Source organism: Manis pentadactyla, chromosome 11, assembly GCF_030020395.1.
Source record: "Manis pentadactyla isolate mManPen7 chromosome 11, mManPen7.hap1, whole genome shotgun sequence".
Taxonomy (NCBI): Eukaryota; Metazoa; Chordata; class Mammalia; order Pholidota; family Manidae; genus Manis; species Manis pentadactyla.
In genome coordinates, this window is record NC_080029.1 from 82,168,742 (window position 1) to 82,183,507 (window position 14,766).

A 14,766-nucleotide genomic window follows, 5' to 3' on the forward strand; every position below is an offset into this window, starting at 1 on the left:
TTCACTTCTTTGGTTAGGTTTATTCCTAGGTATTTTTTTTTTATGCAATTGTGAATGGAGTTGTTTTCCTCATTTCCCTTTCTGTTGGTTCATTGTTAGTATATAGGAAAGCCACAGATTTATGTGTATTAATTTTGTATCCTGCAACTTTGCTGTATTCCGATATCAGTTCTAGAAGTTTTGGACTGGAATCTTTAGGGTTTTTTATGTACAATATCATATCATCTGCAAATAGTGACAGTTTAACTTCTTCTTTACCAATCTGGATTCCTTCTATTTCTCTGTTTTGTCTGGTTGCTGTGGCTAGGACCTCCAGTACTATGATAAATAACAGTGGAGAGAGTGGGCATCCCTGTCTACTTTCCGATCTCAGAGAAAAAGCTTTTAGCTTCTTGATGTTCAATATAATGTTGGCTGTAGGTTTATCATAAATGGCCTTTATTATGTTGATGTACTTGCCCTCTATTCCCATTTTACAGAGAGTTTTTATCATGAATGTATGTTGAACTTTGTCAGATGCTTTTTCAGCATCTATGGAGATGATCATGTGCTTTTGTCTTTCTTTTTGTTGATGTGGTGGATGATGTTGATGGATTTTAGAATGTTGTAACATCCTTGCATCCCTGGGATGAACCCAACTTGGTCATGGTGTATGATCCTTTTGAGGTATTTTTGAATTCGGTTTGCTAATATTTTGTTGAGTATTTTTGCATCTACGTTCATCAGGGATATTTGTCTGTAGTTTTTTTTGGTGGGGTCTTTGCCTGATTTTGGTATTAAGGTGATGTTAGCTTCATAGAATGAGTTTGGGAGTATCCCCTCCTCTTCTATTTTTTGGAAAACTTAAGGAGAATGGGTATTATGTCTTCCCTGTATGTCTGATAAAATTCCGAGGTGAATCCATCTCTTCCGGGGGTTTTTTTCTTTGGTAGATTTTTTATTACCACTTCAATTTCATTGCTGATAATTGGTCTGTTTAGATTTTCTGTTTCTTCTGGGTCAGTCTTGGAGGGTTGTATTTTTCTAGGAAGTTGTCCATTTCTCCTAGGTTTCCCAGCTTGTTAGCATATAGGTTTTCATACTGTTCTCTAATAATTCTTTGTATTTCTGTGGGGTCCGTCGTGATTTTTCCTTTCTCGTTTCTGATAATGTTGATTTGTGTTGACTCTCTTTTCCTCTTAATAAGTCTGGCTATAGGCTTATCTATTTTGTTTATTTTCTCAAAGAACCAGCTCTTGGTTTCATTGATTTTTGCTATTGTTTTATTCTTCTCAATTTTATTTATTTCTTCTCTGATCTTTATTATGTCCCTCCTTCTGCTGATCTTACGCCTCATTTGTTCTTCTTTTTCCAATTTCAATAATTGTGACATTAGACCATTCATTTGGGATTGTTCTTCGTTCTTTAAATAAGCCTGGATTTCTATATACTTTCCTCTTAAGACTGCTTTTGCTGTGTCCCACAGTAGTTGGGGCTTTGTGTTGTTGTTGTCGTTTGTTTCCATGTATTGATAGACCTCCATTTTGGTTTGGTCATTGATCCATTGATTATTTATGAGCGTGTTGTTAAGCCTCCATGTGCTTGTGAGCCTTTTTGTTTTCTTTGTACAGTTTATTTCTAGTTTAATGCTTTTGTGGTCTGAAAAGTTGGTTGGTAGGATTTCAATCTTTTGGAATTTATTGAGGCTCTTTTTGTGGCCTAGTATGTGGTCTATTCTGGAGAATGTTCCATGTGCACTTGAGAAGAATGTGTATCATGTTGCTTTTGGATGTAGAGTTCTATAGATGTCTATTAGGTCCATCTGTTCTAGTGTGTTGTTCAGTGCCTCTGTGTCCTTACTTATTTTCTTTCTGGTGTAACTGTCCTTTTGAGTGAGTGGTGTGTTGAAGTCTCCTAGAATGAATGCATTGCATTCTATTTCCTCCTTTAGTTCTGTTAGTACTTGTTTCAGGTATGTTGGTGCTCCTGTATTGGGTGCATATATATTTATAATGGTTATATCCTCTTGTTGGACTAAGCCCTTTATCATTAATGTCCTTTTTTGTCTTTTGTTACTTTCTTTATTATGAAGTCTGTTTTGTCTGATACCAGAATTGCAACACCTGTTTTCTTCTCTCTGTTGTTTGCATGAAATATCTTTTTCCATCCCTTGACTTAAAGTCTGTGCATGTCTTTGGGTTTGAGGTGAGTCTCTTGTAAGCAGCATATGAATGGATCTTGCTTTTTTTTTCATTCTATTACTCTGTGTCTTTTGTTTGGTGCATTCAGTCCATTTACATTTAGGGTGACTATTGAAAGGTATGTACTTATTGCCATTGCAGGCTTTAAGTTTGTGGTTACCAAAGTTCAGGGTTAGCTTCTTTACTATCTTACTATCTATCTTAACTGGCTTGTTGAGCTATTATAAACACAGTCTGATGATTCTTTATTTCTCTCCCTTCTTATTCCTCCTCCTCCCTTATTCACATGTTGGGTTTTTTGTTCTGTGCTCTTTTTTAGGAGTGCTCCCATCTAGAGCAGTCCCTGTAGGATGCCCTGTAGAGGTGGTTTGTGGGAGGCAAATTCCCTCAACTGTTGCTTGTCTGGGAATTGTTTAATCCCTCCTTCATATTTAAATGATATTCGTGCTGGATACAGTAGTCTTGGTTCGAGGCCCTTCTGTTTCATTGCATTAAGTATATCATGCCATTCTCTTCTGGCCTGTAGGGTTTCTGTTGAGAAGTCTGATGATAGCCAGATGGGTTTTCCTTTGTAGGTAACCTTGTTTTTCTCTCTGGCTGCCTTTAATACTTTGTTCTTGTCTTTAATCTTTGCCATTTTAATTATTATGTGTCTTGGTGTTGCCCTCCTTGGATCCCTTGTCATGGGAGTTCTGTGTACCTCTGTGATCTGAGAGGCCATTTCTTCCCCTAGTTTGGGGAAGTTTTTGGCAATTATTTCTTCAAAGACACTTTCTATCCCTTTTTCTCTCTTTTCTTCTTCTGGTACCCCTATAATGCGGATATTGTTCCATTTCGTTGGTCACTCAACTCTCTTAGAATTCTTTCATTACTGGAGATTCTTTTATCTATCTCTGCATCAGCTTCTCTGTGTTCCTGTTCTCTGTTTTCTAGTCCATTAAGAGTCTCTTTCATCTTGTCCATTCTGTTTTGAAGTCTTTCCAGAGCTTTTTTTATTTTTGTATTCTCCTTCCTTAGTTCTTGCATATTTCTCTGCAAGTCCATCAGCATGGTTATGACTTTTGTTTTGAATTCTTTTTCACGAAGACTGGTTAAATCTATCTCCCCAGGTTCCTTCTCAGGGGAAGATGTAGCAGATGCCGAAGCTGTCTGGGTCAGTCTTGTCTGGATCATATTTTTTTGCCTTTTCATGTTGACAGGTGCTATTGACTGTAAGCTGGGAGGGCCAAACTTTTCACTTGCTACTGGCCTTTCTTTACTGGGACAACTGCGACCCCTAGTGGTTTGTGTTGGGTAATTGTGTGTAGACTGGGTCTTTGTGTCTTTCCTGGCGTATATGGAGGAATCTCCTTTTTCTGGGGGCGTGGTCTGCCTTAGGCTGCTTCTCTGCTTTCGCAGCGCCTGGAGGAGTAATGGACGTGGTGGGGTGGGCTGTTTGGCTGTTTACCTCCATGAGGGGTCTCAGAGCTGTTGCTCAGGGGTTTAGTGCGCCCAGTTTTCCCTGTAATTTCCAGCCACTGGGCTGTGACCTGTGTTGTTTCCGTCCAGCTGTTATGTCCCTGTCCCTTTAAGACTTTCAAAAAGCACTCGCTTTTCTTTGTCACAGTGGCATCAGCTTCGGAACCCGCTCAGAGGTCTTGCTGCCCTGTTTCCCTAGTTTCCAGCCCTCTATGCATGCACTGTGTCTGCACTCTGGTACGGGTGGCTGGGGCTGGGTGTTTAGCAGTCCTGGGCTTCCTCTCCCTCCCGCCAGGAGCTGGCGGGGAGGTGTGCTTGGGTCCCGCTGGGCCGGGGGTTGTATCTTACCCCTTTCACCAGGCGCTGGGCTCTCGCACATGTGGATGTAGTCTGACTATTGTCCTGTGTCTTCTGGTCTCTCTTTTAGGATTATTTGTATTTGTTGTGTTTTCAAAAATATATATGTTTTGGGGAGGAGATTCCCACTGTCCTACTCATGCCACCATGTTGGCTCTGCCTAAATTATCTATTTTTTTATTTTTTGTTCACTTCTATCAATTACTTAAAGAGGATTGTTAAAATATCCAATTATGATTGCAGTTCTGTCATGTACATTACATGTAAGTACATTATAAACCCCACAATGTGATGTTATAATTTTTGCTTTAAACAGACATATATCTTTTAAAGAAATGAAGAGAAAAAAATACATAGTCCCATATATTCACTTACATATTTACCTCTTCTGGTACTCTTCATTCCTTCCTAGAGACATGTTTCCATTTCATAGCACTTCCTTTTAACCTAAGAAATCCTTTAGTATTTCTTGTAGGATTTCTAAACATTTTATGTATTTCAGGTCTGCTGGCAATGAAATTATTTTATATCTGAGAATGACTTTACCTCACCTTTAGTTATGAAAGATATTATTTGCAGACATAAAATTTTCAAGTTAACATTCTATTTTTTGTCCTCTATTCTTTCTAATGAGACATCAGCAACATTCTTATGATTTGTAACACATAAGTAACGAGTTTTCTCTTGCTGCTTTCCAGATATTATCTCTGGTATTCAGCAGTTTAATTATGATATGCTTCAGTGTGGTTATCTTCATGTACATGTGTATAACCGCACTTGGATTTCACTGAGTTATCTGGATATCTAAGTCATCTTATTTAATGAAGATTTTAATGCTTAACTCAGTGTGTAATTTTGCTGCTGCATTCTCTCTCCTTTTCTTCAGGGACTCTAATTACACATATGTTAGACTGCTGGATATCTTTCCCAGGCCACTTATGTTCATTTCATATTCACTTCATATTCATATTCCAAATTCTGTCTTCCTTGCTCAAACTGCTCAACATTTGCAACCTATCAGCTTTTACTTTTCACTAGGAATCTCAAAGTCTACCCCACTTATGTGTGGTCTAGGGGACAGCCAAAGATTTGGGGGAAATTTACAAACAAAATTTGGGGCTATCAATACTGAGACCCCTCCTTTACTGAATTTTACCCCTTATTTTTCAGCCACTCTGGCAGTCCCAAACTACATCTTCTAATTCTGCAGGCCTTTAAGAGTACAATTTTCTCCCTGACCTTCAGCTACCTTATGCTGCATGAATAAGAGATTTCCCTCAGGTAATAAACTGAATAAGCTTTTTTTCAAGGGCTAACTTACCAGTTTCTACCTGTTTGAGTCACTTTTCAGTGTCTTCAAATAGTTACTCTTTATATTTTGTCCAAAATTGATAGTTAATATCTGTGGAGATTTTAATTTAATGCAAGCTACTCTTCCATTACTTGTAGCTAAATTCTCCCAAGATATTTATGTGATACATGTTGTACTGGTTAAATGTATGTATTACTGTAAATCACTTTACAAACTAATATAAGCTTTTCTTGAAGTAAGTAGTTTCTGTAAAAAAAACCTACTACACTATACACAAAAATTAACTCCAATGGATCACAGACACAATATAGCAACTAAAACTAAAAACACTGAGGAAAAAAATAGGAATAAACCTTTATGACATGAGATTAGTCAAGGCTTCCTTAAATGTGGTATCAAAAGTACAAACTACAAATAAATAAATAAATAAAATTCATCAAAATCAAAGTCTTTTTTGTTTCAAAGGACCCCATCAAGAAAGGAAATAGACAACCTATAGAATGGAAAAATATTTGCTAATCATAGACTGGTAAGGGCCACATATCCAAATATAGAAAGCCTTGCAACTCAAGAACAAAAAGACAACTTGATGGTAAAATGTATAAAACAAAAATAGGGGGTTTCTCAAAATAAAAAAGGTATTCAAACCAACAAACAAATCAAATGTGCTCAGTGTCATTAGCCATTAGGGAAATGCAAATCAAAACCCCAGTGAGATACCACTTCACATATACACTATGAAAGCTATAATAAAAAAGACAGGTTCTAAAATTACTGGCAAAGATGAGGAGAAAATAGAAACCTCATACACAGGTGTTAATGCAAAATGGTATACCTGCTTTAGAAAACAGTTCCTCAAAATGTCAAACAGGGAGTTATATTAGCCAACAATACCATTCCTAGGTATATGCTCAAGATAAATGAAAACAAAACATATACACAGTAGAATTTACTAGGAAACTATGAGATTAAAGCAGTGTGGTATAAGGATAGACAATGTGACCACTGAAATAGAATGAAGATCCCTGAAACCACTCGTGTATTTGTGAAAATATGACAAAGTTCCAGTGGCATGGAGAGACAGAAGTAACTGTTTAATAAATGGGGAAAGAAAAACAGCTTCCCATATGGTAAAAAAATTAAGTTGGATTTTACCACATACTGTATACCAAAATTAACTCAAGACAACTAAAGGTGTAAATGTCATAAACAAGACTTTATAATTTTCTGATTCTGAGTTTTCCTCATATAATGGCAGCCACATGAATCTGTCCACAAATATCATCCACAAAAGCTGTAAAATTACAAGGATTACAAGGAAAACCACATATACTCTGCCTTATCATTGCTAGGATACAGGAAATACCACAAATTCCAAATTATCTGTATGTAGAGAATTAAACAATAAATTCCAACTGAGGCACTACTGGAGTATCCACCACCATTCCAAGGTACAGATGCAGAGAGGAGGAGGGGAAACTTAAAAGAGTCCAAGGGAACGATGCAAGAAGTGTGGAGGACATTTCTCTCTGAGGGGAATGTCTATCACTAAGGGCTAGAAAGATGGGAGACCAGAATGGTTATTAAACAGCAAAGGATGAGAGGTTATGTAAACCCATTTTGAAATCTTTTTAAAAACTCTAAGTTTTGTGCTAACCAGTTCTTAAACATAATGTACTTTTCTGGTTAAGTTACATAAAAATGTTTTTCTGTAAACATACTTCTGTCAGTCTAGCCTACAATCCTCCTGGACAAAAGGTCTGGATAAAAACAGGAGATGACTGATATTTTTAGATGTATGGAGTTTTGAATACTAAATGAGACACATCACCACTAACAGAAAGAAAAGAAAAACAGCAACTTTGTTTTTCGGAACTGTTTCAGAAAGTTTTTCTCTCCTAAAAACAAAATAAACTGTGTGGCTTTCCTTAGCTTCTGTGCTTCTGTGAGTGCTTTAGATTTAGACTGACTGCTAAGCGTATAATCATATCTAACCTGATTTCCTTTCTTAAGACTGAGTAATATTTGATTGTTTGTACATACCACATTTTCTTTATCCATTCATCCATCAATGGACATTCAGCTTGTTTCCATATCTTGACTATTATGAATAATTCTATAATGAACCTTCTATTCCTATGGATAAATTGCTGTAATGAACCTTCTATTCCTACAGATAAATACCCAGAAGAGGGCCTGCTGTACCATACAGTTGTCAAATTTTTAATTTTATTAAAACTTCCATACTGTTTTCTGCAAAGGCTATGACAATTTATGATCCCACCAACAGCATTAACAGGGTTCCTTTTTCTCCTAATCCTTGCCAACACTGGTTATCTTTTTTTTTTTTTAAAGAGTCATCCTACTGGGTAGGAGGTAATATTTCATTGTGGTTTTGACTTGCATTTCTCAGGCAATCAGTGATGTTGAGCAGATTTCATATGCCTACTGGCCACTTGTAGGTCTTCCTTGGAGAAATGTCTATTTAGATCCTTTGCCCATTTTTTAATCAGGTTATTTGGGTTTTTTGCTTTTGAGTTATATAAAATCCATCTATATTTTGGATATTAACCCTTTATCAGACACATGCTATGGAAATATTTTCTAATGATTTTGTAGGGTGCCTTTTCAACTGTTGGGTGCTACCTTTGTTATGCAGAAGCTTTATAGTTTCATGTGCTATTGAATTCATTTTGTTAGTACTTTGTTGAGAATTTACACATCTATATTCTTTAGGAATATTGGTCTGTGGTTTTCTAGGACTGTCCTTAACTGGTTTTGGTGTCAGGGTAATACTGGCCTTATAAAATGAGTGTGAGAGTAGGACTTTTTCAATTTTTTGGAAGAGTTTAGGAAGAATTAGCATTAATTCTTTAAATATTAGGTAGAACTCACCAGTGAAAGCATCTAGTTCTGGAATTTTCTTCATTAGGAAGCTTTTAATTACTGATTCGATTTCCTTACTTGTTATTGCTCTGTTCAGATTTTCTATTTTTTTCATGTTTGGTCTTGGTAGGTTGTACATTTCTAGGAATTTATTCATTTCTTCTTGGTTGTCCAATTTGTTGACCTACAATTGTTTATAGCAGTCTCTTAAGATTCTATGTATTTCTGTGCTATTAGTTACAATGTACCATCTTTCAATGATAACTTCATTTATTTCAGTCTTCTCTTGCTTCTCTAAAATTAGTCTAGCAAAAGGTTTATCCATTTATTATATTTTCAAATCACTAACTCCTCACTTTATTAATCATTTATTTTTCCATTTATTTTTTCTCTAATCTATATTTCCTTCCTTCTGCTAACTTTGGGCTCAGTTTGTTCTTTTTTGACTTCTTTGAAGTGTAAAATTAGAGTGTTTATTTGAGAACTTACTTTTCCTTAATTTCAGAACTATCACTATAAACTTCCCTCTTAGAAGTGCTTTCACTGCATCAAACAGGTTTAGTGTGTGGAGTTTCCATTTTGTTTGCCTGATATATTTTTTAGTTTCTCTTTTGATTTTTTTCTTTGATCCATTGATTTTTCAAGAGTGTATTGTTTAATTTCCACATATATGTGAATATTCCAGTTTTACCTCCTGTTATTGATTTCTAGTTTCATAGCATATTAGTAAGAAAAGATACTAGACATTATTTCAAATTTAAATTTGTTGACTTGTTTTATACCCTAATATATGATCTATTCTGGAATAAGTTCCATGTACACTTTTAAAGAATGTGTATTCTGTTGCTGTTGGATAAAAATTTCTGTATCTGTCTGTTAGGTCCATTTGGTTTTAGTGTTGTTCAAATATACTACTTCCTGATTTATATCTTGCTTATCTATTGCTGAAAGTGAGGTATTGAAGTCCCCCACTATTATTGTATTGATGTCTCTCCATTCAGTTATATTAATATTTGCTTTATATATTTAGGTGCTTTCATGTCAGGAACATGTATATTTATAATTTTTATATCCTCTCAATGAATTGAGCCTTTTATCATTATATAATGACTTTATCTCTTGTAAGAGTTTTTGACTTAAAGTCTATTTTATCTGATACAAGGATAGTCACCCCTGCTTCTTTCTGGTCACAATGTGGGTATCACAATAATATCAAATTGCTAGACAAGTTTCTAAACACTTACTCACAAATCCTGCACCCAATACGATAAAAACTGATACAGACAGTTCATGGACCTGTACCTCTGTATGGACTTTTTCATTGCTTCTGAATAAGTCATAATCCTTGCTTTCAATAATCTTAGTCTAGTTGGTGAGCTAGAACTGTACTCAGTTCACTAAAATACAAGGGAGAGTAAAACAGTGCCAGTAATAATAAAGCAAGACTTCACAGATGTGGTAAACATTTAAATGATATTGAAGATGAATATGTTCTCAAAGGTGGGGACTGGAAAGACAAGGGTCTATCAGATGAATCATTATAGTTTTGGAAGGGATTACAACAGTGATTAGTTCTATAAAACTGGGGTCAGATCATATTATTTTTTAACCAAATTCTAAAAGGTTTGTGGTTGAATCCCTATAACTCATGTTTACCATCTTGTACCTCATGGGTAATATCACAGCATCAACCTTGGGAGGAAGCAGAGGATATTAAGTGCAGAGGCAACTTGGTGGGAGAGAATAGCTCCACATGATAGCCACCAATTTTTTCTGTGTGATCACATTTTAGAGGCAAACTGGCTCAATTATAATGCTAAAGAGGAAATAACCTTTTTTATAATTTTGACTTCTTCTAATTTATTAACATAATTATCATAATTTACATTTTCTCCTATTGCCATCCTTCAGGTTGCAATGCTGACAAAGCCAGTGGATGGAGGAAATCACTCTATGGTGTCAAGATACTTGTTCCTGGGACTCAACAATTCCTGGCAGGTCCAACTTCTCCTCTTTGTAGTATCTTCCATGTTTTATGGGGCAAGCATGACAGGGAACTCCCTCATTGTGTTACCTATGACTTCTGGCCCTCACTTACACTCCTCTATGTACTTTCTATTGGCCAACCTCTTCCTCACTTACCTGGATTTTTCTTCTTCTGTCACTTCTCCCAAAATGATGTATGGCCATTTCAGAAAACATAAAGTTATCTCCTTTATTGGCTGCATTACTCAATTCTTTTTCATCCACCTCATTGATGATGGGAAGATAGTGCTGCTCATTGCCATGACCTTTGACAGATATGTTGCCATACATAATTCTCTCCACTACCTCATCATCGTGAGTCCAAGAATATGCATCTTCTTTTTAGTGGCTGCTGGATGATTGGCCTTATGCACTCCATGGTTTATTTGGCTTTTGTGGTAAACTTACCGTTCTGTGATCCTAATGTGTTAGACAGCTTTTACTGTGACCTTCCTCGGTTCATCAAATAAGCCTGCATAGACACCTATCAATTAGAATTCATGTTCACAGCCAACAGTGGGTTCATTTGTGTTGGCTACTGCTTCATACCGATCATTTCCTGTATCACTATCATTCTCACTATCCAGAAATACTCTGCAGCTGGTTCATCCAATGTTCCATCCACACAGTCAGCTCACATTACTGTGGCCATCCTGTTCTTTCATCCTTTGATATTTGTCTATATATATCCATCTCCATCTACACACCTAGCTAAGTTTCTGGCCATCTTTGATGCAGTTCTCACTCCTTTCCAGAATGTTCCCACACATTCAGGAATCAAGAAAAGAAGGTGGCAATGAGGAGAGTAGGCAGTCAGCTAGTGAGTTATAGAAGGATCTCTTAAATGAGGCCTGTGTTGTGAAGAGCCTTTGTTGATTACTGAAGTTCATTACTGATGGTCAAACTCAAAGAGAAGTTCTTGGTTTTCCTACCTTGATTTTGATCATACACACTGGTATTGAGTCCATTTTACCTTTCACTATGGAGGAAGGGACATTCACTTTTGAAAAGAGTTACATGTAAAGTATGTGTAAACCAAAGTTAAAGCAATCTTGAGTCACCATTCCTAAGGATTTGTATTTACATGAAGTAAATTTTAAAAATACGTAAGAAAGCATGCTTCTTTGAGGCTTTAGGACAGGGAGAAGTATCTCACAGTCCACCCTAATTCAATATGATTCCATCTTCACTACATCTGCAAACATGTATTTCCAAAAATAGTCACATTGACAGGTGTTGGGGGTTAGGATCTCAACTTATCTATTTGGTGGACACAAATAAACCCACAATAATAAAGTAGGTAGTATAAGTATCTGAAAACAAGAATAGATGTAGAATTATCAATCAGAGTGAAAATATATTTAAAATAAACAGAAAGAACTTTAGCTCTTTCATAGCAATTAACTATATTTTTAGATAACAGAGCATATAAATAAGCATGAGGCACAAAAACTTATTCTTATGAGCTAAAGAATCTCTGCTAACTAGGAAAATTCCACAGAAGGTAAATAATAATATTTCCTGCCTTTAGTCAAAAGCAAATGAATACAGCAAGATAAATTCATCATATCATTCTAAATAAAAAATTCTAGTTTTGCTGTGTACTTGATATTGAGACTTATTTGCTTTAATTTCACACATCATGACCATATTAAATTCTTTCACAAACTTTCTACAACTTTCTTTTTACATTCAGCATTCTCCCTCTAAATAAACAGCTGTGCTTTAGAACAAAATTACTTTTTTTTTATCAACAGAGAGAAAATCTCATTCTAGTTTAGTTTCAGTATAATATTTGGTAGTAAAGTATTCCTAAGTTTTTTAAATAAACCCATCAAAGTTGAGCTGTGCAAAATATTAACATATACAATTGTCTCTTTCCAGATATTATTTTAAAATATATATAATTATATATAAATAAAAACCAAGGCAAATAGAACTTATTTCCTGAATCTTCTAGAGCATTCTATCTCCATTGGTTTTGTCCTTTATTGTCCTTTTTCAGGATAACTGTACATTTTATCTTAGGATAAATCTATGATTTTCTTTCTCCCTGGATAAACAAAACCAGTTCCTATTATCTTGCAAAATCTATCGTATTTTTTATTATAATTTCTTCTGGTACAGTCTCAATCACCCATTTTATGACTTTTACCAAAGTAACCAACTTTTATTTCACATGGCACTCTGTTCAAAAAAAAAAAACAGAACCTGACAGTAGTTTAGGTGGCAGAAACTGATGTTAATCAGAAACTACTGCATTAGGAGAAAGATACCTCAGCACAGAACTCGGTTCAATCCCCAATACAATAAGAACAAGAGAGGATTTATAGCCAGAGAGCAGATGGGGATGAAGTTTCTGGATGGAAATTACTAGAAGGAAACATTAAGGTAGGGAGAATTATTGAGATCTGACCTAACAGGACCCATGTTAAGGACAGGCCAGGGTGATCACATATCAGGAGTACAGGTTTAGGAATTTTACCATATATCAAAGGTGAGGGGTTTTCTTTAAATTGACCAAGCAAGATTCTTGTAAAACTGAGTTCTGCAAGCCCAGCAAGGATGGGCCTCAGGTGAGGCCTCATGGAAAAAAGGGGTCAGAGGAGCTTGACTAAAGTTTGGTCAGGGAGAGTGTTTGTCAACTTGAGGGTGCATAATTGAAATTTGTATGCCATGTATAATTATTTTAGTAGGAACACTCAAAATAACCCGCTACTACCACAAACATCTTTGTCCTATCTATACCTTCTTAAAGTTAGTAAATGTCATTCTTAAAGTAGCAAAAATGAACACATTTACTAATAGGATCCAAAGATATAAGCACTCTATAAAGGTATAAGTACGTGATACACACCTACATGGCATGACCAATGTTTCAATACTCAAATCTTAAAATTAGCCAAGGAATATCCACTAACTGCTTTATTAACACTAAACCAAAATCTTAAAACTAAGTATCTTGGAAGTTATATTTCAATTGACTCATTTTAAAACTGTCAGAATTATAATTCCAATCGATTAAACACATAATTTTACATTTTCCTTGATTTTAAATGTTTGCCTAATACTGCATTCTGATAAAATCAGGGGAACACCTATAGCTATCTTTTCTAAATGTTATCAAACCACTATGTGTTGACCACGAATTTGTTTTGATTATTTGAATTTGCAGTAATATACAAAAATTCCCTGAGCCATAATTCCTATGGGATTTTTTTTCTGAAAAAGATGGCACATTTAACACAGTAGAAATTCAGTTTCTTTATTTTAGGGGAATTTGAGGTATATAAGATTCAAGTCAGCCCTTATTAATCACCATAAAGCGGTATTAACAGAGCTCTTTTAAAGTTTTTATATTTAATTTATTACTAATATTATTATTAATTACTGATAGTTATCGGGGTTAGATTTTCAACTTATCTATTTCATATTATAGTTATTAAATATAATTATGGGATTATCATTAATAATTTAATTAATTTATTCAGTAATATTTTGCTCAATATATCCTTGAAGTAGGAAAAAATTTCACCCTCATACAAAGAAAGGAAAAGGCTCCACAAATACAGAAACAGTCACACATAAACTACTAGGCTCAGTTCTAAAATTTCAGCTACAGATCAAGACTCAGACTTGCTAATAAATTAAAAGTATAAATGGATATACAAAATCACACACAGGATCTCTACTGAAATTTCTATTCTACTTCCAATGGAGCTAAGACAAAGATTTCTAAAAGGAAGACAGACTTAACAGCTGGAGGAAAGAAAAATAAAACTCACCAACCAAATTCTCTATCATCTGACTGAGAATAGGTCCCCAACATCCCGAGAGATCACCGAATAATCAGATCATGAAACCAAATTCATAATCTTCATTGACACCAGTAAGAAATAATCTATCAGCCCTGTGCAAACCAGGGTTAGAAACAAACTTGGCCAAGAACCAGAAAAAAAAATTTTTTTCAGAAAATCAAAACAAAGATCAAACTGTCTAGTGAAGATAACATTTTAGTGCTGCTTGACAGTGGTTATGGTTTTTTATGGAAACCCAGTGGAGTCATGCCTGGGCTTAAACATCCCATTAGGAGATTCATTGGCTCAAGAAAGTAAATCCACTTAGACATCTTGATGGGGCCTTCAGAGTGGTCAAAGTACAATATTCAAAAATATTAAAACACAACTCATATGAAATGATCATGCAACAGTTATTTATTTAATTCAAACAGGTGGTAATTGGCTCCAATCAAGTTTTGATGAAATCAGATTCTAAGACTGGATCCCCTTGTAAATGTTCCTCAGGACCTCTTAATTTCATCATTTCTATGACTCTGACTTCTGCCAGTGTTTCATAAATGAGCTGAGGCACAGTGACCAACCAGTTCAGCCCTTTGAAGAGACAAACTCATGGAAGGAAACTAGTCAGATTACTGCTTCTTTACAAAAATGCTTTATACCCTTATAAATTAGATTGCCTCAGTTACTCCATTTTAATATATCATTTTCTCCTAGTGGGACCCTAAGTGATACAAGTATTTGTATATAA

At 35.3% G+C, this 14,766-nt stretch overlaps 1 pseudogene; it reads left to right on the forward strand.

The window, feature by feature from the left end:
- The first annotated feature begins 10,110 nt into the window (after nt 1-10,110).
- On the forward strand, nt 10,111-11,062 carry LOC118913500 (olfactory receptor 4F3/4F16/4F29-like; annotated as a pseudogene).
- Nucleotides 11,063-14,766: the final 3,704 nt, after the last annotated feature.